Source organism: Mus caroli, unplaced genomic scaffold (assembly GCF_978045245.1).
Source record: "Mus caroli unplaced genomic scaffold, Mus_caroli_1 scaffold_1, whole genome shotgun sequence".
NCBI classification, from domain to species: domain Eukaryota; kingdom Metazoa; phylum Chordata; class Mammalia; order Rodentia; family Muridae; genus Mus; species Mus caroli.
In genome coordinates, this window is record NW_028227256.1 from 43,859,937 (window position 1) to 43,884,972 (window position 25,036).

The 25,036-nt window shown below is 39.5% G+C and overlaps 1 protein-coding gene across 1 annotated transcript in view; it reads right to left on the reverse strand.

The window, feature by feature from the left end:
• Slc39a10 (solute carrier family 39 member 10) overlaps positions 1-25,036 on the reverse strand; it is a 116,710-nt gene that overhangs the window by 47,310 nt on the left and 44,364 nt on the right. The window lies entirely within an intron of this gene.

The window sequence follows — 25,036 nt, forward strand, 5'->3', positions numbered from 1 at the left end:
GTGCTTTGCGTGTGTATTAATTTAATATTCCTAACAGACTGAAGAATGACTACCCAGGAAATAAAAGTCATAGGAAATAAGTAACTTGTCTGAGAGAACCGAGGAGGGGCATAGAAAGCCAACCCCATTCGGTATGGCTACGTGGCCTGTCTGGCAGACTTGAACTCCATGAAAGAAGCTGTTTTGCCCTTTGTTTTCTACCTGTACACGGAACATCTTTCGAGTGCTTAATAAGTGGCCAAAAGCACAGTGAGTTTCTTCTATTCCTCTTTCTCTGCTGTCAAAGGAAGACATTCTGAGAAGTCCTCAGGTCTCGACATTAGTGGAAGAAGATAGCAGAGTGACCACAGTCCTCAGACCCATGAATTAAGCTGGGGATTACACAAAAAGTAATGACTTAAGTTGTATAGAGTTTATCAGTAGATCCTTTGGGTACAAAGCATCTAAATATCCAATTTGCCATGGTATTTTAAGGCTTCTAATTATTTGATTAAACACATTGTGTGTGTGTATATATATGTATATATATATGTATATATATCTATATCTATATATATATAGATATAACATCTTTCAAACAAGCTAGAGCCCTTGAGACAATGTTTCCAACAGTGATTTGGGGCTATTTGTTTACAAAACCAATGTTCACCTGGTTTGCACAGGTACATCTAAATACTTAGTTAAACACTGAAGTATGACCATGGAAAGCAGTTAGTAGCTACAGCTGTTAATGGGATTCCTCCATACCCCCCAATCTCTCACAGTCCTTTCAAGATTTCTGAGAATTTCAGATTGTGGCAACTAAAGGGCTAAAAGCTTCTGTCTGGTATTATTTAGTGTATCTGTATCTGGAATTTAAAGGTAGCCGCTTTACCTCTATGAGGCAGTATAGTGAATCCAATGAACCTTTTACTTCTTCCAAGGATTAGGAAAGAGCCAAATATAACAATGGGCATACAAATCACACCCCACCTTGAACTTCAACTGTCACTGAAGGAAGCCCACGACAGAGGCCCAGCTTCCCTTCTAATTTTGAGAAAGTGCTCACCATCCACAACACAGTTATGGTGGTAATGAAATCTACAAAGGGCAAGAGAGATTCTAAGAAATCAGACCTTTCAAACTCAGTTGCTCTTTTCATGAATCAAGATTAGTAATAATAAATAATTTCTAAAAAAAAAAATCTCCTTAATACACTTGAATCTAAACACTGATTCTCACATGGCCAAATAGGTTTGGATCAGCCTAGAAAAGTCATTAAGAGAAGAAGGAAGATGAAATGGAGTGAAAAATCAAGGCACTGAGCACCAGAATAGGTATTTAAAACCTGGGAAAGGAAGGTGTCAGGCTCCTGTAAGCACGGGTCTGAATGCAGGCTTCAAGTTGAACAGTTATCATTTCTAAAGACTCGGTAATCCATACTTGGGAGTGAAAAACTGAGTTCAGCATCATTTGTGACGCTGACTCTTCCATTAAAATAGCTGCACCCTGGTCACCGCACTGCTAGGAGAAGGGCTTTCCTCTGAGGGTTGCTGAGGCAGGCACCAAAGGAGAGAAGCTGTAGAGCTACCTCAGATTCACTTCCAACACGCCCTTCAGAGTATGATGACCCAACTCATGAGAAAGAGGAAAGTTCACTCAGAAGAGTAAATTAAAGCCAAGACATTTACCCCTGTGGCATCAGGAAGCTTCCCTACCCCAGGCCTATTCTGCATACTCACTCACCCCTGCTAGCTCTTCAGTGCTGGGCCTTATTATTCTATTATTTATTTATGCTGCTCATGGAGTATATATAGTTTTTCAGGTGTTTTGTGAAAAAGACATTCCAACAAAGCAGCAAATGTGCTTAGATTCTAAGGCTGGAAGGGTGGAAGGGTTCAGGACAAAGATAAACAAATAGCCCACTTCTCTTTCTTGCTCTCAGGTGGCATTTCCTACTCAAGAGTATTAAAATGAAGAAAAACAGGTCTGGTGACCCCCTGCAGAAGACACAGGACCCAGCTGCCACCAGGTGGCCAGTTTAGATCTTTTAAACTTCCAGCTGCACAAGCTGACTTGACTTTCAATAACTCAGCTCCTAGTCCAAAGGAATCAGAAACAAAAGCAGCAAAAATTATCATATTAATGTCGCAAATCTTAAATGTATTTATGATTATTACACTTCAGTTTAAGGAAAATTACCAACATGAGAACAATTAACCATGAGTTACCATTAAATATCTTAAAAGTTTATTGAGTTAGTTGAAACAAACACTTGTTAAAGATTCATTTTTTTAAAATGTCATCACAGGAAAACAAGTTTCCGATCTTGCCCAAAGCTTTCTGGTAATAATGAGAACCATTTCACAACTAACATCTACAGAAATAAGTAAGTCTATCACTTGAGCCAAGATATATTTAGCAAATATTGCCTACTTTCATTTGTCAAAATACTCAACAACATTGTACATTTTGGGGAAAGCAATAAATGAAGTGTTGAAATGACTAACATGAGTTAAAGTTCATTTGTTATTTGTTAAACTTCTAGAAGACCTGGTTCAGTTGTCAGCACCTATGCCTTGGGTCGCAAACATCCAGAGCTCTAGTTCCAGAGGAGCCAATGCCCTTTTCTGACCTCCACAGGAACCAAGCACACACACAGTACACATACGTGCATTCAGGCAAATCATTCATACACATGAAGTAAGCAAAGCAATTTTTTTTTCAAAGTGACATAGTAATTTCTGAATTTCTCTTGCATTAGTTTTTCTTCTAAGTGAGGTAACATGCTTTATTTATTTAAGGCTGCTTTTTTCTTCTTTATGGACATGCATAAATCAGCACTTCTTTTCATCACACAGGTTGGGAGAAGTTTTAGGTAATTTCCCATGATTATGGAGAACCCATCTGGCAATGCCCAGTAGTGGAGGACTCACAGTGCCTGGCTAGCTTGCTTGTTTGTGGATGATCTCACCCATGGCATCTGATGATTTCATACTCAAGTTTCATTCTAATTATAAGGATAAGGACATCATTTCTCCAAGCAGTCATATTTCATAGTCTGCCTTCCCACCCTAAGCACATGAATATGCATGGTTTAAAAAGTGTCAGGTAACATTTCAATGTTTTAAATTCAATTCATTCCTACTATAACCCTGTAGAGTGGATATCATGGTGCCTGTTCATTTTATTGAAATCCCAAGATAGCAGAACCAGGATCCCAACCCTAGGTGTCTGTCTCCTGAGATGGTTACTCATACTTCTGCCTCTAAGAGCAAGACTGTGCCAGAGGCTGGGGAGACAGCTTAGCCCAAAAGGTGCTTGCCACACAAGCATGGAGGCTTGAGCTTGATCCTAGGAACCCAATGAAAAGCTCAGAATGTGTTGACAAGTATCTAACCCTAGTGATGGGGTCCATGGGGCTTCCTGGCTAGCCATCTTAGCCTACTTGTCAAGCTAGAGGCAATAAGAGAAAGACTGTCTCAAAACACCAAAATGGCTGGCACCTGAGAAACAACACTGGATGCTGTTATCCGTGTATAGGCACATCTGTACCACCCTAACACACATGCATGACTAGGCCAGGCCTGAGTTTTGTGAAGATATCTAGACACTTTCTCTGAGAGAGTAGTAATTAAAAATGAAAGAAAAAGGATCCATGAACTGGCTCTTGCTAGTCTGTAAATGCTGTGGGCCAATGAAAACTTTAGATGTAATGGTAAATGAAATAAAGAATAAAAGCAAAACATATTGAGGTACTTGTATTGTGCACTCTTGTTCTTTCCTTTTGCTTTTATCTTCAACTTCTCTAGCTTAAAGCAACTCTGAGGGTGATATTCACTTTGGTCTTTTAAATCAGAATTGTTGAGATTTTGTCTTTTACTGTCTATTGTAATGCTAAGTGTGGACCCCCAAGACCTGGAGTCTACTCATAGCCCCTGTGACCCTGACCCAAGTTATTTCTAATTGGTGAATAAAGATGCAAACAGTCAGTAAGTGAGCAGAAGAGACATAGGTGGGGTTTAGGTTTCCCTGGCTTGGGGAAATATGAGAGGAGGCAGGGGAAGAAGAGGAGGAGGAGGAAGAAGAGGAAGAGAAAGTGCAGAAGGGAGAAGAGAAGCCACCATGGGTTAGGTGAGCCATAAAAACAGGGCCCTGTGCGCTAGCCAGTTGTAGTTAAGAGCAGCTCCAATGGAACATAGTAAATAGTAAGTAATAACTCGGGGTTATCCATAGGAAAGTAGAGTCTGATAGCATGGAGGCTAGGTATCTGCTCGGCTTTTATATGGATTAAGGCATATTGTAAATATAAAGAGTGAGTGTGTCTCTCACCCAGGAACTTAATTAAGGCAGGGTAGGAACCTTGGGCTGAGATTTAAATAATTTCTACAACACAGAATGTCATTAGCCAATCCGCTTTTACCTTCCTTTGAAAGCCTCCCCCTGCATCATGGCCATTTGATCTTGTTGTTCAAGCATATATTTATATCAGTAAAGTTATATTAAAAATTAAGAGGATCAGGTGTGTGTTAAGGACTTCCTTCCTAGAAATTAAATAAAAGCAACTAGTGAGGAATCAGTCAAGACTAGGTTGGGATTGAAAAAATATGCCCAAAAAGATTTAAAGTGAAATTAGAAAAACAGCCCAGCGTTGAGGGATAGATAAAATCTCAAACACGACTTTGAGTTTCTGTTATATGCAAGCCACTGCATTAAGTAGTTGGGATACCAGGGTGGACAAAATGAGATTCTGGCCCTTAAATAGCTTATGGTCTGGTGGAGGAGGTAATTAAGGAGGTAATTATAGGATACAATGGCAAATGCTAGGCTAGAGAGAGGTATGGTTGCTATGGCAGCAGAGGTAAAAATGGGTTATACTCAGGCTTTAGCAACATCTGACATTTGACTTAAGGGTGAGAGAGGAGAGCCAGGTAAAAACACGGGGTCATGAGATGATGCACACAGATGAGTGGTATGAGTGAAAGCATGGTTTTCAGTTAGGGAACTGGAAGGGAGCCAAACAATGCTCTCTGTCTCTCTGTCTTTCTGTGTCTCTATGTGAGTCTGTCTGTCTCTCTAGAGGCCTGTCTCTCTGTTTCTCTGTGTGTCTATCTCTCTGTGAGTGTCTCTGTCTGTCTGTCTGTTTGGGTGGGGACGGTATTTCATTTTGCATGGAGGATTAGGAGAGATGAGACAGGACTGGTCAGCAGGGCCTTTGTGTACCAGGTTAAGGCATCTGAATACCAGAGTATTAGGAGCCTCAGGAGCATGTTAAGCAGGCAGATGCTATGAGCACAGGCAGTAAGGAAGATTAGTGTGGTAAGAGAAGCAGTTTGTCTCCTCCCCAAAGGTGCCCTTCTTGTAATCCACGGACCCGCATGAATGTTAAGTCAAAAAGAAATAAAAGCTGATTGTGGAATTAAGAGCCTAATTTAATTACACAAATCCCTAAACAAGGAAGAAAGAGGGAAAGGAAGAAAGTCTGCAGCAGACACAAGTAAAGAGGAAGTAAGATGGCTCTGTGGGCAAAGGTGCTTGCTGTGGAGCCTGACTACCTGATTCCAGAGCCTGCCTGGTGGACTGTAGGAACCAACTCCCACACATTGTCCCTTGACCTCCACACTTGCACTCATCGGCTCTGCCCTACAAGTTATTTGAAAAATAAGGCAGAAAAATTATGGTCAGTGGTGCAGAAACCTCTACAAATGGACCATGGACAGCCTCAAGAAACTAGCAATGGCAAGAACTGGAGCCTCTGGGGAAAAGGTGGCCTTACTGGTGTCTGGGGTTTTGTTCAAGAAGGGAAAAGCCAGGCTTTGGACCTACAGAAACCATGAAAGAATTATTATTATTATTATTAGGTTTTAAGATACCAAATCTAAGGAGATATGTTCTAGCAGTACTAGAAAACTAAAGTTGGGAAGCTTTAAAAATGGGAAGTGTTAAAGAGATAGAATCCACATTAATCCTAAACTCTACCTGTGGCCTCTACCTTCATCTTCATTAGCTATAAGAGGGGGCCATATTTCACAGTGCTTGGGTTTGTTTAATTTCTATTGGTTGGTATAAATGTAACAAACACATTAAGATTAGCAACCAAAATTCAAATAGAAATACCTAATCTAAGATGAATGAGTCCTAAAACCACTCTGCTAAGTGGAATATGGCAATCAAAGCATAAATGTAACAAACACATTAAGATTAGCAACCAAAATTCAAATAGAAATACCTAATCTAAGATGAATGAGTCCTAAAACCACTCTGCTAAGTGGAATATGGCAATCAAAGCATAACTATTACATAGCTGAACTTCCATTAGACACTTAGAACGGGCAGTTCATAAAGATGAGAAGTAGAAGACAGGGGCAGCAGCAGGGAGGGGAAACAAAGAGGGAATGGCTAGTTAATGTTTAGTGGGTACATAGTGTCTATGTGAGGTGATAAAAATATGATCAAAAATAAACTAAAATGTTGCAATAAATACAAAATAAACAAATATACTACCTAGTGTGTATGGTATTCGAGGAATTGGAATTTATTATACCACGTAAATGATTACATAGAGTTTTTGTTGGTTGTTTGGTCTATTATTTGGTTGTTTTTCTGAGATAAGGTCTTACATAGCCTAAATGGGCCTGGAACTCACAATGTAGCCCAGCATGTTCTTTACATTGATCCTCCTGCCTCAGTGCTATAAACTGTTAAAGTAAGACATGTATGGACACTGCCACATAGGCTCTAGGGAGCAGGACCCAATGCATGCTAAGCATACCTTTGACCAGAGCTATTCCAGGTAAGTAGGGGGGGTTGTTTGTTTGTTTGTTTGTTTTCTTGTTTGTTCATTTGTTTTAATTTTGTTGCCAGGAATATGGGTGCAACCTTTAATTTCAATACTAGATGAAAAAGAATTTTGATCTCTGTGAATTCAAGGCCAACTGCTCGACAAAGTGAGTTCCCGAGCAGCCAGCGCTACATAGTGAGACCCTGTCTTGAAAACTGGAAGGAAGGAAGGAAGGAAGGAAGGAAGGAAGGAAGGAAGGAAGGAAGGAAGGAAGGAAGGAAGGAAAAAAGGAAGAAAAAATGTTGTCATTTTCTCCTTGGATTTTTATTAAGAACTTCATATATGAAAGAATAGCTTTGTCACTGGGAGCTGCTGAGACCTCCAAATATTGGCAATTACCAGAGCCAGAATACTACTATGTTACTATTCTTCAGCCCAGTGACCTACCCCCATGGTCTTTCCCTCTCCCTCTCTCCGTGTGTGTGTGTGTGTGTGTGTGTGTGTGTGTGCCTGTGTGTGTGTGGCTATGTGTGTGGAAGGTCAGAAGACAATCACATATGTCACATCCACCTTTATTTTGTGACAGGGATTCTTTGGTCTAAGGCTTATCAGTTATGCTGCTGGCCAATGAGTCCCCCTGGTCTACCTGTCTCCATCCCCCCAGCCCTGGGATTACAATCACACATCATCTTTCCTGCCCTGGGATTACAAGCACACACACACACACACATCATCTTTCCAGCCCTGGGATTACAATCACACATCATCTTTCCAGCCCTGGGATTACAATCACACATCATCTTTCCAGCCCTGGGATTACAAGGACAGATCATGACACCTGGCTTTTTCCTGTGGATGCTGGGGTTCAAACTCAGTACCCCTTGCTTGCAAAGGAAGCATTTTACCAAATGAGCTATTTTTAAAAATAAAGCAGTTAGATTGGCCATGGGTGGAGCTACCAGACACACCTTAAAGATGATGCAGATGCAGGTTTAAAATTAACTGGCTCAGAGTCAAAATAGACCCACCCTCTTTGCTATAAAGTTTAAAGTAACTAACTTGCATTTAACCTAATTAAACTTCCAGCTTTGTTTAGAAGGAAGGTTCTTGTGGTCCTAATGTGTACCTCATTTCACTTGAAATTTTGTTCTGAGAGCAAAGTTCATTTTTTAATTATTTACTGCATTTGTACAATATATAAAATAATACTCAACAATGTTAAGTGACAAGTACAGTAGCTGATAATCTGACATTTTACTTATCTGGTAATTGAATAGTAGTGACACAGGGTAGAGAGAAAATAAAAGCTAACACAATATTACTACAGTGGCCTCTCACTTATCAAAACTACATAGCTGATTTGTAAGTTAACAAGGACTAGAAAATCTGACATTTTGGGTGGGATAAGTGAGTCCTGACCATTAGAGATGATTGTTCAGGAAAGGAGGATGAGAAGGTGACTAAGAAATTCAGTTGCAAAGTTCTAGTTTTGTCTCCTTTATCATCCAATTCTACAATACTAGAACTTAGCACTTCGTGCACACCATCAGTAATAAGGCAGCCATACTGCAGAATGGTTTATCCATTCCAAGAATTACTAAAAGAAGAGACAGTTTGGTGGAATGTCATTTGACTGGTTAAGATGTGTAAGTGGATTGTCATTAATATTATTTAATAACTGCATCTTATGAAGCAGGGGAAGATTCAATAATTTCATAGCATTGACTCTCAATACAAAGAAATGAAATCAGGAGGGCTTCCTGTATCCCTCAGCATTTTCCAAGCAAGCAGCCCTTCAAATATTATGCCTTCTCTTCCCTCTTTTTATAGCCATGGTTACCTAAAAAGACTTTTCTCTGTATTTGTTTAACCTTCCTCAAGTCACTCATTGATGTGGAGTGTCCATTCCACCACATCTCCCAGATTGTCACTGCTGATCTTAGTCACCAGACCACTTTGTCATTTTTCAAATGCTATTCAATTGTATTTCTCTGCTACACTTGAAGCAATTAACCATTTCCTTCAGATGCTCAGGAATTTGTTGAGTTTAATAGGATGAGAAGACATGCCTAGAACAGACACCTTAACTAGCAGGCCCTTACTGACTGTCCCCTGTAGAGGAGACTAGCCTCCTTCCCCAGCTGAGCTCACTTGCCACTTGGAAGGATTTGCCATACTCTGCATGTTGGTAGCAGACAGCATTCTTCTGGTCTTTTCTCAACCTCTCTAGTGGTTCATTTCCTAGTTTAGTCAAGGGTTCTTACTCTCAGCTCTCTACACATAGCCACGCTCTTCTGAATAGCTTTATTTGTTATACTGTACTGGTGTTTGTAAAGGACTGCTTTAAAGAGTACTTGCATCAACATCTGTAAGGACTCTCATTCAAAGTACAGAGTCCAACAGAGTACAGTGTCCTAGGGAACTAGGTCACTGAAGGGTGAAAACCAAATTCTGCATTTTTAAATCAGTTTCTCAGACACTGTTTTGAGAACATCAGATTGGAGGTGCTGGGCATGGAACTCAGAGACAGAGTGCTTGCCCAGCCTGCTTAAGGATTGGGTTCAGTTCAAAACAAATCAGACTGGAGAATCACAAAAATACACTCATTCTGAATAATGTTATGTATCTCTGTTTGGTCTACATTCTTTAACTATTAGGAAATAACAGAGGTTGAGTGCCTGGGGGGGGGGGATTTGTTTAGCTCAGTTTTAGAGGCTAAAAGTTCAATATCAGGTGGCTCAACTGCTTTGGTCTCTGGTGAGAGCTCCCTTGGGGAGTCATGACATGTCAGAGGGCATAATAGAAGCATATATATGCACTAGAGATAACATGGTGAAGTGGGTAGCCTGAATGTGTCACACTAGGTCCCACCCCTTAAAAGTGTAAAACCCTCTCAATATTACCACTGTAGTAGCAACCTTCTGACACATTTGATCTTAAGGACAAACCACATCCAGACTTCAGCTAGTCCCATGACCTCAGTTACTAATTATATGCCAGTGACATCCGACTCTGTTTTAGCTATGAACATTACATTGGGCTGTCTCACCAGCAGCTCAAATGTCTACCCCTCATAGCTTGCTCTAGTTCTCAGAATGGTTCTGTTGTACTTCCTGGAAGGGTGCTGAAGGGGAAACAGAAGCCACATAATCGTTCTAGTGTCCTCTGGTTTACACCTCTCAATACCTCTTCTAACAATTCCTCCCCCAACCCAAACCCCATGCCGTGATCCATCTCCTGGGCTCAAGCCTGCGCTGCAAGTCCTCCCTCCTTGGCCTTGAAAGTCAATGGAATACCAGGCGCATGCCATCACTGCTCCAGTTTATGCTCATGACTTGACTCTTGCATGGCACTGTGCCCACATTGCTCCCTTACTAAAAGTTATTTATTATCTAGAACTGGCTGGCTGCAGAAAAAGCCCACCTCTAAATCCATCCTGCACAACTTCTTCCCTGCATAAAACTTCCAGAACGTTCCATAGTCTCTGAGGTAAACACCTAAGCTGACAAACATTAGACCTACCCTGTTCCTATAGTATCTCTGCAGATTAGTCTCTCCTTACTCCACTCTAGAACTGGAATGTCTGATATGGCAGCCATTAGTCTACCATGTTTGGCTCCGGAGCACTTGATATTCGGGTAGTCTAAACTGATATGTATACTGTGAAACATACTTGGATTTCTATATTTTAGTACAAAGCTGGAAACTGTCTCAATACTTTTTCATATCGAATATATGTTGAGGTGACATTTTAAATATATGTGCTAAATAAAAATGTTAAAATTTGACTAGCTTCTTCATACTGCCTCAATTCTACCTGTGGTTTGCAGTGTGAACAGTGTATCTCTTGGACATGGAGCCAGCCATACTGAAGAACTTGTTCTGTCTGCTGTAGTACTCTGCTTTTCTATGCTTAAAGAACCCCTTCTCCTCTGCACCTTCCCTCCCTTCATCTCTTACTTGTCCTGCAAGGCTCCATTGAAGTATAGCTCTAGCTTTCTTACTCCTTTCCCTATACAAACCTCTGGTTGAGGAGTCTTCCTTCACACTAGCAATTAGACTCCCCACCACAGCACATAGCTTGCACTTGTGGCCTATTTGTCTACACTCTGTAAACAAGGATGTGTCCTGTACTCACCAACTCCTTGCTAGCAGGGCCTGTGCGTTGTTCAACATAGTGGTACCTCAATATCACTTACACTGCTTAGCACAAAGAAGGTACTTTCTAAACTCTACTAGAACAGATACTGCAAATGGCTTCCCTGGACCAAAAGCTACGAAATATGGCTGATGACATATGTACAGGATGGCTTATGCATAAATGTTCTTTCTTCATTCTTAACTTGTCTACATCCTATTCAACAATGCAACTTGTTCACTCTCATTTCTTTCTATCCCAGTAAAAGCTTAAAACTTTACCAATTCATGTGACCGAGGAAAAGATAAGACAACAAAATGAACAAATGAACAAAATGTACACAGGTTTGTCTCCTAAATATTTCAAACTTGCTTCGATGCTAGAAGAATTAGCTAGGAGAGTACTAGTAAACACTGTGTGAGAAATCACCTATTCATTGCTGGAATACATTTTTATAGCATTTCCTAAGAGCAAGTCTTTGCAGGAATTTAAATGAGACCTAAAATCCAATCATTTTCTCTATAATCCTGCGAGGCTGGCATTCACAGAGAAGTTTCAAGCACATCAAAAATTCTGGCACACTCACTTTATAATTAAAGTTTACCACATTACTTGCTGTTTGAAAAAAAAGCCAAATATAAAAGCAGTAAGAACAGACAGTAACCGTCCACTTTCCTCAGCTTCATCATAGAGAAATTTTAAGTGATACCCTCAGCATGCATTCAGTTTGACTACTCTGAGATTTCAAACAAAAACATGTTTTCAGTCTTTTCATGGCATAACTACGGCTTTCATCCCTTTCCATTTTTTATATGATTACAGCTTGTTGAGGATGATATTACACTTTTCCTTGTTATTTAAGGGCTCTAATGTTTCACTGTTGGGACTTTGCACTGTGCGTTCACAATGCTGAGGGAGTTGCCTAACTAATTGATTGAGAGTATTTGAGATTGCCATCAAAGTGAGTTCCAGGACAGCCAGGGCTATACAGAGAAACCCTGTCTCGAAAAACAAACAAAAAAAAAGTAATATAAATTTATATGTGATTCTGAAGCATGAACTCAAGAAATAAAATATTAATTTCAGTAGATAAAAGCACATCTGTCTAGAGACAGGCAGATGGATCTCTATGAGTTCAAGTACAATCTGGTTTAACATAGCAAGTTCCAGGCCTGCCAGCAATACAGAGTGAAACCCTGTCTGAGGAAAAAAGAGTAGTGTATCTTCATGAGCCAGGTACAGTGGTGTGTGCCTAGAATATGAAACACTCAGAAGGCTGGGACAGAAGGTCTGCTTGAGCTAAGGAATTAAAGGCCATCCTGGAAAACACATCAAGAACTCTAGATTTCAGGGTCTCTAGATAGATAGAAATTAGATAAATGTATTGATGGATAGCTAGATATATGGATAATAGATGATAGCTAGATAGATAATAAATGATAAAAATAAATCAATATTAGTAGCAAGCATATATAAGTGTTAGAGGTTAGAAATAGGGAAAACTGACATGTAGGATTGTTCTATACTACACACACACACACACACACACACACACACACACACACACACACACATATATATATATATATGTATATATATATATATATATGTATATGTATATATATGTTTGTTTTTCCAGACAAGGTTTCTCTGTATAGCCCTGGCTGTCCTGGAACTCACTTTGTAGACCAGGCTGGCCTTGAACTCAGAAATCTGCCTGCCTCTGACTCCCAAGTGCTGGGATTAAAGGCATGTGCCACCACCCCCCACTGTTCTTTACTATATTTGTTATATTCTATGAAATATTCTGTAACTCTACAGCTAACATAGTTATTTCTAACATAGTTTATTTTTAAAAGTCATTATTATTATAAAATTTTATTGAATTTTATATTTCATCCTGAATTCTCAGCTAATGACCTCCTTTTAGAAACACTCCCTTTACCATCTTCAAACATGCTTTTAGCTGAGAACTCTCTTCCAACCCCAGTTTCTTAACTCTGAGTGCCTTATCACTTCATATTCCGTGTCAGGGGAAAAGAAATCAGCACCTCCCACAACGTCAACTGTGTCCTTTAGAGTAAGCATTCCAAAGTCTATATTCTGAGTCTAATCTCTCTTGGAAAGGTCAGCCTTTTCTTCCAAATACCAAGTGGACATCTTTATGCACAGGCCTTCAAGGATATTCAAGTCAGTGTGTCCTAAGGAGAAAACTCCTTTTAAAACCCAAATCCTGTGGTTTCCCCAAGATGATTACTGGGTGGTCATTGCAGCTTTCCCAGTCAGTCTACAGGGTCCCTACATATCCTCATGACTGCTTTAGTTCCTGATCTCATACCATTTTTTTTAAATCTAATTCTATTTATTTCCTTTGCTCCCCTCAATTAATTTCCTTGAATAATATCCACACCACCATTTCAAATATCCAGGCAGATTTGTGCAGTGAGGAGGTGCATCAAAGTACAGCTGAGACCTAAGAACAGGGTATAGGATAGCAGTAGGCCATGTTACTATTTTATATTCATTATGAAAGAAACAAGACTCACTCAGTATAGAGCAAAATCCATTATTACTGTTAGGAGACAGACCATAAACAAAGGATAATCCTAACAAGGCCTTAACTACTGTGTCTGTCCATTACTGATATGCAGTTTATCAAGTGAGTGTCTCCTTAGATTTGGTAGCCTAGGACAATGCAGTGTGGATTCTTTGTTGCTTTGTCAACATTTTGCATAAGCATTCACAATGTGACAACTGCTGTATAATAATGGAAAAATAATTCTCCTATGCTTTTACTTTGACAGATGGTTGTTGTGTCATCAAGACATTTCCTGGATTCCCCAGCTCTGTCCTCCTTGTTAACAGACTTTATTAAGACAACAGAAATCATGTTATCATGTGGGAGGTAGAAGCGAAGCTCTAAATGGTTTATCTTTAATTAGTCTAAATCAAGTGGTTTGCACACATATCGATTTCAGGGTCCTTTTCCATTCTCTAAGTCAATTAAAGACTACAAAGTGTGTTTGGGTACATAGATTATTTTATCAATATTTATAATAACATGATAATTTCATGTTTGGGAAATAAGCATAAACTGGGTATATAGAGGCTCATTTTATAATCCCAGATTTGAAATGCTAAGGCAGAAGATTGTCATCAATTTGGGCCCGGCATGAGACTACATGGTTCAAACTCAGTCCAGCCTAGACCACAAAGAGAAATCATGTCTACAAAAGAAAGGAAGGAAGAAGAAAGAAAGAGAGAGAGAGAGAGAAAGGGAGAAAGAGGGAAAGAGAGAGAGAGAAAGAAAGCAAGCAAGCAAGAAAGGAAGGAAGAAAGAAGAAAGAAAGAAAACAAAGGATAAAAGAAAGACAAAAATATATCATGTGTTATTCTAGATAATACTTTGTAGAAAAACAATTTTAATTTCATAATTCAGAAAACCATTCATCTTTCTAATTGATGGCATGACTTCTCATATCTAGTGTTGGATCCACTTTGCTGATTTGGTCTCAAGCTGATGCTATGGTTGCTTTCTACTCCCATGTAGGCATTTAACTTACAGAGGAAGGAGGATTATAACAGGATGCCCACATGCTTTTGGATATTTTTCTTTACTATTACAGTTACATTAAAAAAACAGTAGTTTCTTGAAGGTTGATTGCAACATGGAATCAGGAAAAGACTCAGTGAGCTTTTGCTCTCTGATATCCTTCAGATTTCCCTTCTTTTACTCAACTGTGATTTTGTAACCTGCAATAGTCATTGGAAAAATATTGGTTCACTGGGTCATGTGGATCTCTCTTATGTTGGCATATTTCATCACACTCTCTAAAATATCACTCTGGTTCATATTACCACCAATCTCATCAGCCTGTCAGAAAAATCTCTCTGTTCTGGAAAGCTGCCAAGCTCCCAGGGGTAAATTCAAGTTTTCCAACATTCTTATTTTCCTCTGAAAGCTGGGGTTTATCATTTGCAGCAAATACTGCTAGTTGTTTTCCTTGAACTGACAGGCCTATTTTATTCATATACAAGAAATGCCTGCGAAAGACTCAAGTCTGAGCAGCCACGTTCTGCTTCTTAGTTTTTCAGAGGGAAAATGAATGTTATAAAATAGTGAGTGTTTCACCTCAGAATCCAAAGGACTGCATAAGAGAGGGAGAGATGAGAGGGCACACATGGGGGTGAAAATCTAACTAAAGGACTTGACATGAGCTCCTGACTGTGAAGGATTTGACCATGGGCACAATTTGGTGACTCTCCTTTAACTGACGTTAAACTGTGGGCAGAGGCTCACTCCGTGGCATTTTCAGTGAAGAAGAAAACATAAGAATTTAGCTTCATTTGGAGAAATGCTTTTAACTTCATCAGCTCTGGAAAGGGTTTCATGACTCCAGGTTTGGGGTCCACTGCTGACCTAAGCAATGAGATGCATTGCTTCATTTCTTCACTACTGAATTCTGGAAGAGACACATGGGATATGCCTGTCCGATGAACTGAAGGGACCTCTGGAAAGGTACTTCCTCTGAACAAGATACATCTAACTGGAACTTCCCTTTTCTAACTGGGAATTTATGGACTACATGAGAACACTAGAAATCACTCACCTGATAGGACAAACAACATCTCTAATATGGGGAAATAGAAGAAACAATATCACGGCAAACTGATGTCAGTGTTGAATAAACAAATTAATTGTTCAACCCAGAACTACCTTCGCTTGAGAATTCTTGCTATGTGACACAGTTCTTCACTGGTTAAAGGTATTCTGTTCCTTAGAGACAAACGTATCTCTATTCAAATGGGTTCTCATACTTCCAATCAATCTACCATTATCCAAAAAGCCCCAAGAGCCTGATCCTCACTGTCAGATACACGTCAAACTCTGTGAAATGATCAAGAAAAATAAAGTAAAATTATTACAAGCCGTTTAACAAGGAGCAGAAGCTGGAAAGAGGCATATCAAGTTGATCAACTAGAATTCTGGTTTCTATGGGGGCAAGTCTAATAAAAAAGAAAAAGTTAAATTTTAATACAAGAACATTGAGAACTCTCAAGGAGATAAGAATATAACATCAGGCATTCAAGGATTAAAACACATTATGAATCGGGATCAGAAAATAACCAGGTTTGCAAATAAAAAGCTGCCCAAGTACCAAGATAGCAAAACAAGCTGGGCCTAGTGGTACAGCATGCCATCTAAGTCATTCAGAGGCTGAGGTAGCAGCATGGACTGTTTGAAGACTGCATGGACTACAGGGTGATCTTAAGGCCAGTCTGCACATCTGAGTGGGACTCTACCTCAAATACAAAGCAAAAAGAGGTCTGGAGATACAGCTCTGTGGTGGATCCCTTGCCTAGCATTCAGAAAGTCCTGCTGACCACAAACTAAAGAGATTATACAGTACACAAGTACTTTTTGTGTATGTGTTAGCACAAGGAGAGTTTTGCTACCAAAGATGAAGATGTAGTCAAAATTAAGAGAAAGAGAGAAAAGGAAATCTGAGAATTGTCAAGTTACAGCAAAGAGATGTCTATAAAATAAGGATGTTATTTTGAAGTTGGATATAAGCCTGGAGCTTTGTAGTCTCTTTTCATCTTTAACAATCACTTTAATTTCCATGGGATTCAGAAATGCAATATTCAAATCAGAGAAATATGAGACAGGAAAAGATCGGAGATACTGATCAAAAACAAACAAACAAAAACAAATGAACAAACAAAAATATTATTTTTCAGTTCCACATCCCTTTTGGATAATGAAAAAGTGGAAAAGCAGAAATGATCCCTATAGGAGGAGAGGCCCTATGTCTGGTGAAGGTTCTATGCCCCAGGATAGGGGCCTGGCAGAGCCAGGAAGCAGAAGTGGGTGGGTTGGTGAGCAGGGGGAGAGGTGAGGGATAAGGGGTTTTTGGAGGGGAATCAAGGAAAAGGGATAACATTTGAAATGTAAATAAAGAAAATATCTAATAAAAAAGTAAGAAAGAAATGATTCCTAGTTTTCTGTTCCTTTCAAGACCTATGTTCCTATTTTTACAAAAAGAATTTAGTCTACTATAATTATAGAATAGTTCTGAGGGGGAAAAAGCCTGTAAACATATAAACTTTGACTTGTCTAATGTACAATGATTTTTAAAACCAAAAGCTGGTGTGTTTTAGGGTCACATGTAAAGGAGACTCATGCTACTTACTGAGGAATGAGTAAATGTGATCACATCAAAGATAATGAGAAGTTTCAAAATAAAACACACTCTCTCCATATCAGCAGGTGAAGAGACCAAAGTTTCATGGAGATAGGGGCCCAGACTCCAGGGAAAAAGATAAATCCAGGGAACTGAACTGGTATTAGAAGATAAGATGTTAGAATTGGATAGAAGAAGAAGAGTAGCTTGGGACAACACTTTGCACTTGACCTTACACTCCAAGGAATTTCTGGAAAAAGCTTTGATAAGAACAAAAAGATGAACTTTGGAAGTAATTTTACTACAAATGAAAAGCACAATTGAATTCTCTTTTGTAATATCAAAACCAACACACAAACTGTGGCCTCTGACATTCAGAGCCTCTGCAATGGAAAGTATATACCTAAATTAGGAGATCGGGTAACCATGCTCTGTACAAACAGTAGGTGCTCATATACACTCGGTAGCTAAGACTAGAAGCTGAGCATTTAGTGAAGTCATGAAGACATTCTAGTTGTTTCCTTTTTTACAGCTTATTAATAATGATCAGTATATCCACAGATCTCTGCATTCCTTACTGCACTATGATGGAATAAGATTGATAGTACAGTGAACTCAATATTTTCCCTACACAAGAAAGAGAAAGAGACATACAGACAGAAACACACACAGAGAGAGAGAGAGAGAGAGAGAGAGAGAGAGAGAGAGAGGGAGAGGGAGAGGGAGAGGGAGAGGGAGAGGGAGAGAGAGAGAGAGAGAGAAACACACACAACATATCACATAGACACATACGGAGACACAGACACCCACAAACACAGAGAAACAAACAAATACATAGACACACACACAAACACACAGGCATACACAGACACATAGACACACTCAAACAGACACATACAGATACACACACAAACAAACATAAACACACACACAAACACACATAGACATACACACATTTCTCTAAACTTCAGGGAAGCATTTTGTTTTGAGGATAGTGAAGGAAAAAAGGCATGCTTAGTAGTGTACATCTTGGAGCTAAGTTTTGTTGAGGGTTTTCTAGCTGGAGATTCACTTTGGCATTTGAAATATAGCTGTTGAATGAAATGACTACTTTCAGTCTTCCATCAATAGTGTGGAAAAATTTCTTCTCCATGTTATCCATTTCAGTTAGTTACCCCAGGGACAAATGAGTTTTTAGTTATTGATTGTTTCACTAGCCCACCAAAAGGAATTGGTGTGAGTCCTTGTGTAAGTGGAGAGCCCTTAACCCATGACACACCCTGGCCAAATTTAGATGCTCTGCTCAGCCTGTAGCTGTATACAAATACAGATCCGGGGTTGTAGTTGCTGACAGAAATATGACAATGCAGAAGTAGTGGCAGGAGAAGATGGAAGAAGTTTACCACAGACACTGAGTTCACCAGAGAGAGCTGGCTAGGCTTTATGAAAATGGGTACAGATTGTATGGGTGGCAAAAGAGAGTGGAGTGAAGGAAAGTGAAGTAAGGAAACAGAAGTAGAAGCAAGGGGTAGGTCCTCAATCATTTGCAAAATGTAAGCCACAGCTCACTGAGGGAATAAGCCTGTATTAAAACCAATGACTTCACCGTTAAGGACTAAACACTGAGCTGATTTTAAGAGAGGGGAGACTTGGTTTTTGGCTCAGACTGTGAGGAAATGACAGGGTAGGCATGACAGCCGGGACAACTGACACTAGGGCACACGTGTGAGGAGGTACTGATCAGGAAATAGAGATGGTACCAGAATCAAAGCAGAATCAAACCTGCACCCTGCACCCACCCCTGCCTGTCATGCCTTCTGTTCCCAAAATTCCACAAACTCTCAAAACAGCTGAAGACTGACGACCTAGCATTCCAACACGTGAGCCTGTTGAGGGATAATTCAGGTCAAACTGTAACAGTAACAGAATACTCAGGTCAAGACTCAAAGATGCCAGTGAACCAGGAAAAAAGAAGATCCTCTCAGATGCATCCAGAGGACTCTCGGAAGCATCAGACTGAGTAGACAGAAGAGAGGGCCCAGGACTTCTCACTAGAAAACTTAGGAATCAACTTTGTTTTCCTTGGAGGACCAGCCCACATGATCTGAGATTTTGGCTTTTTTTCTTTTTTTCTCTTTCTTTCTTTCTTTCTTTCTTTCTTTCTTTCTTTCTTTCTTTCTTTCTTTCTTTCTTCCTTCCTTCCTTCCTTCCTTCTTTCCTTCCTTCCTTCCTTTCTTTTTTTTTTTTACTTTTCTTGAAACAACTTTATTGATGCCTCCACCCAAGTCAGTGGCATCTGCCCCGTATGCTCTTATCCTTCAAAGAGTTTGTCAGAAGTTGTGGCTGACTGGTTTTGAGTGGTATGCATTTGTCTACCCACTAGAAAGTGCATGCTATGAGGGAGAGGCTTTTTGTTCTAATCTGCATTCCTCATGCTTAGCATAGTACCAGCCACACAATACATATCATATGAATACCTAGCAATGAACTGAAGTGATATTGGTCAATACCAGAGGGACCCACTAAGGTTGTAACAGAAATTTAACAATGATGAATCTGTGCAACAGTTTAAAATGCTAACCAGGTCTTATTTTGCCCTCTCCTAAAGAGAGACTAAATTAAGTAGCAAAGGATTAGATAGCTCCATAGTACAGCACACATGTAGCATTGGTTCAATACCCAGAATGAAAACACATACAAAAGAGCAAATAGCAAAGGCTGCAAGGGTTTTGGTACAATGTCTCCTTCCACAGAGGACCTGTGATGTAAGAATGCATATGAAGAATTTTCCTTTTTTTAAAGTACAGTTTATCAGCCATCCACTATTCTCTCATAAGTCCCCAAAATGGAGGGAACACCTGTACCTCCTGATTCTCTTCTGTATAATGAATAGCCCATAAATGTTTACTGTTTCCATGTACACTTTAATTATAGCTTTTAATCATCCTCTTACACTCTTTAATTATAGTTCTGGCAAATGAGTTAGAAATGACACTGATTTTTCTGGCATATTGTTGGTTTTACTCAGATTGCCCATTTCTCTAAATGCTTTTTATACCAAAGGTCGTTTTCCAAAATGTGTTTCAGTCTCTCTTTGTGTAGTGCTTCCGCTGAGGCCTTAGAATGTTGTTCACACAGCAAAAGCTACTAGAAGTATGAGGTCAGCTGACTTTGAAAGTCATCCACTCCTATCTATATAGTGCCTATTCCTTTCCAGTGAGTTTCTGCTGCCCTCTGTGCGAAGAGGTTCTCAGGACAGTGTCTGACCATTGATACTATTGTGCATCTTTCTTCCCTTCTGTTTACCTGTCTTCTTTCCAATTCCCTCTTTTCATTTTCTATCCTACAAGGCAATGTCTAGCTTTGAATTAACGCACACAACATGTTGGAACAGGTAGGGCTTAGAAGAATCTCTACCTCAATTTTCAGCTACTCTTGTGGGCATGTTAATTTGAATGATGTAATTGCCCTTACAGTGTGCTGCTAAAGGTGAGTAGCTGGTGCTGCCCAACTTCTGTCACCAGTGTTCTGCTAACAGACTGGTGTACTCAAAGCACTTAGTTAAATGAATACCTATATGCTTACTCTGCTTTCAGATGGAAAAATGGATAATTTTGAGACTATAGCTTTTCTGCTATGACAGATATGCATCATTGGAAATGGGCAGAGGGTGTTTCTTTCCAATGTCGATTTCCAAACCTACTATTTCAAAGTGGTTTAAGAAATGGCCCTTGACCAAACTCACCAAAATCATGAAGCAATTTGAAATCTATACAGATCACTGGTTGTAAAGAAGCACACAGCCCTCTCCTGATCTACATGACCCCTTAGGAAAGAGCAAACTCTTCATTTGATACAGAAAGGTGATATTTTAAAGTATAATTTTAAGGTAAATCTTTGAGCTGTAGAAAATTTACTGATGCATCATCATGAATATACTTTCCCCCAGGAAACATAGATTAATGCTTTGAGATAAAAACAGCCAAGGGATGTGGGAAGACAGTTATGTGCAGAAAGAGAAACTGCATCTCCAGGCTACAACTATTTATCAGTTTTCCTGCCAATAAAACTTGCCAGCTGGTTTGTGGGGCTGGGGTACAGATGAGCAACTTTATACGAAAAAATCATGTCTTTGGGGGGAAATTTGCTCAGGGAAATTATTACCTGTTGGCAATATCTTACCTGGTGTCCCCTGTGCTCTTATCAGTACTGTGCACAGATATTCTCCAGTGGGATCCAACTACATCTCTGCTCTGTAGGAAGAGTCACTAAAAAATCTTGCAGGGTTTGGTTTTTGAAAGAAAGTCTTTTAAATTTAATTTCCACATAATTTAAAAGTTTTTAAGCAAAAGTAATTATCTAGATGATTAGTAATACTTATCTTGCAACTAAGAAAAAAAAGTACTTCTACTATGCTTAGTTTAAAATTATGTTTATTTTATTGATTGATTGATTGATTGATTGATTGATTGATACAAGGTCTCGCTACATAGCTCTGCCTATCCTGGAACTTTCTATGTAGAGTGGGCTGTAATCAAACTCACAGAGATCTGCATCTCTGCCTCCTGAGTACTGGGACTAAAGGTGTACCGCACTACAACCCATTGTTTCCTATCTGTTTATCACAGAACCACAGGCACACAGGCATCAGGAGGAAAGACAGAAAGCAGTATTCTTTCTTCCTGCACCACAGCATGGAAACAGGACTGCATTCATTGCAATGCAGCCCTTGCACCTTAATCTCAGTGAGATCCTCTCAGCTTGAGAACAGTTTCTGATATAGGAGTGATGTAATCACAATGGAAAGAAAGAAAATGGAGCAGAAAAAAAAAATTAGACACTTTTAATTTCAAGTTTAAGAAGGGGAAGGAGCACCTAACTTAGAAAGGATTTAAAGTTCTGAGGAGATTGTAATTCCCCATATGTTGTTGAAGTTAAGTCAGTATCAAGATATAAATTGCAAATTACATGCTGACTTAAATTGATAGCTTTTTCTAGCCCTTTTTTTTTAAAATGGGGTCACAGTGTGAGGGGGAGTGTTTAGACGGGCAGGATGGTTCAGTGGGTGGTGATCTGAGTTCAGTTCCCCAAACTTACATGGCAGAAGGACAGAACCAAGTCCTGTAAACTTGACCACAGTGTGCACACATGCATGAATATCAAGCACGTGCACTCGAGTGTGTGTGTGTGTGTGTGTGTGTGTGTGTGTGTGTGTGTGTGTGGCGGAGGTTAGGGGGAAGGGGTAGATACTGAAGATCAAACTCAGGCCCTCACGCATGCTAGGCAAGCTTTCTATTACTAGAATACATCTCCAGCTCGCTACAACTTTTTCCTTATCACAATTTAAGTTCATTCCCATTGGGCTTTCTTCCTCCTTGCTCTCGGTGCTCTGCCCATGTTGACTAAAAATCCAAAATGGACAACAACCTTATCTTAAGCATGTATTTCCTGGCTTGTCTTCTCATCAAAAGACTCATACAAGATAGGTGCTTACTGAGTGGATTTAGGATGGGGATGGAGAGTGGTGAACATGTCCGCCTTACACAGCTGGCAAATTAGAATATGTTCTTAACAGAGTTTTATATCGTCAGCGCTTTACTGCACAATCCCCACTATTGTCAAACATTAGTTCCTGTTCCAATTAACTTTTAAAGTTTGATCACTTATGGAAGAAGTGTCTACTTTCCCTTCTTCCCAAATAGACAGCTGACACATTTTACATGCAAAAAACAGGCATTCTGTATCTGCAGCTGCAGGACTTCTCTCTTTGAGTTTTCCCTGATCATAGACTTTCTGAAATAAGAATGACTTCATTTTAACTTTGGTCCAGTGTTATCAAATGTTTATACTCAAGGGTGTATGTGTGTATGTGTGTGTGTCAGGGCAAAAGTATCTACAGTTCCTTACGTGACTTGGTTTTGATTTTTGTTTGGGTTTTTTCTTTCTTCTCTCTTTCTTAATGAACAGAATGTCTTTACTATGATGGGATACTTTTGCATGGTAGATGCACATTCATAATGCTCTGGGGAGTCTTCACTTGCAACCATTAAAACAAGCAACTTGTTGAGAAACAAAAGGACAATGTAAGTAAACACATATGAAACATTATAGATGTTTTGCCTCATTTAAAATTCAAGGATCTGGGAGGTAGTTAACTTAGTGGTTCAGTGGGCCTAGGATGTGTGAGCCACAGGGTCTGATGCCTGGCACTGAAAACAAATGGCAATAACTAACTTTATAAAGTGAAAAGTTTTCTCTTTTTGGAAAAGATTTTGCTTGAAAGCTAAAGCATAAAGTTCATGCATTGCCTCAGGCTTTAGCTACATCATCAAAGTAAGGAGAACTCTCCATAAAACAGTAAGGAGAGGATACTGGTCACTTTTTCCATACTATTTGATTAAAGTGATCAGTTTCATTTAGGGACACACATAGAGGGCCTTTTTAGATAAGAATATCTCATACCAACTTGAACTTTAGTTATGTAACACTGACCAGGAGAGGTGTGATAAATAAGTCTTGATTTGTATAAATATTAAGCCATAGGGCAATTCTAAATAAACTTTAAACTTCAGGCATTAATATTTAAATGATATTAGCTTTAAATAATAGCAATTTGTGGGGAAATCCTGTTGACAGAATAACCTACTCAAAATCATCAAAGTCATGGAATGCATGCTCTGTGATAACTGGGCCCAGTAGCCCTGAACACAATGGCCCTCTCTTGTCAAGTTGCTCTTCACTTCAACTGCTTTAAGGGACATGACCCATCTATACACCAATTTTTACCCTTGCTTTTTTCACACTTCTTCCAATCATGACTGGAGGCCCAGGTCATGGCCACTTGGTGTCACTTGAGCAAGGGCCCCTGCTGCTGCCCCTTTCATTCATTCCTCAAGCCCAGGCTCCAGTGGTATCCAAGCTTTCTTGATATTTATTTTCAAGTCAATCTGTCATATTGGCCACGATTTATTTTTTAAAAATTCTTGAGTTCTCACTAAATGTCTTATCCTAAGAGATTCCCTTTTCCTGTGCCTGGATATGAGGTTGACTAGTTACAGGTTGGGGAGCGTCACCTATTCACCCTTGACCTCATAGCAAAGACATTCACCTAACCCAAAACATCCTGAGGATTTTAGAACACTTGATGTGGAAAGTGTAAATTCTAAATCACTCATTTCGCTAGAAATTGTAGTTATCATGAAATGAGGCACTGTGATAGAGGAATGCACTGAAGCACAGAAAGGAGGGTCCTGGCTGAGAACCATGGAGATTTGCTTTTGAATACAGCACTTCCATTTACTAAGCAAGGGAAATTATTTCCCTGTTTTAACCATGATACTGTTACCTACAAAATGTCCTTTATTTTACAGGGTATTTGTGAAGATGTCATGGGAAAATATTTGAGAGGTTTTAGTCAGTTGTTACGTGTTCTAAGTGGACCATGGGGCTTGTTATCAGAACAGGTGATGCTCATGAATTCAGCTCAGAGGCAGAGCACCTGTCTAGTTTGTGCAAGACCCCAGCTCCCTATCTAGCACTGGGAAAAGAAAAACAAAGTGCTTTACCCTGAAGTCATGTTAGCACATACTCTAATTACAGTACTCCAGAAGGCTGAGGCAGAAGGTCTGCCACAAGTTAAAGGCTAGCCTGGACTATATAACATCATCATCATCGTCATCGTCGTCATCATCATTATTACAGAATGCTCTGGGTTACCAGTCCACTCGAAACCTCTTTTCAAAGTCATCAACATCAGTCTATTCATTTACAGTTCTAAGCATCTATCCTTTAATATTTATTTTTTCAAACTAAACTTTGTTCCAGTGTTTAGGTACTTTATACCTAACTGTTACAGACTTATTCTGGCAGTCTTGTGCATCTACAATGTTATCAATCAAATGGTCTTTTACAAGCATGCTGGTTCTGCATCTTTTCTCCTTACTCATACCTTTC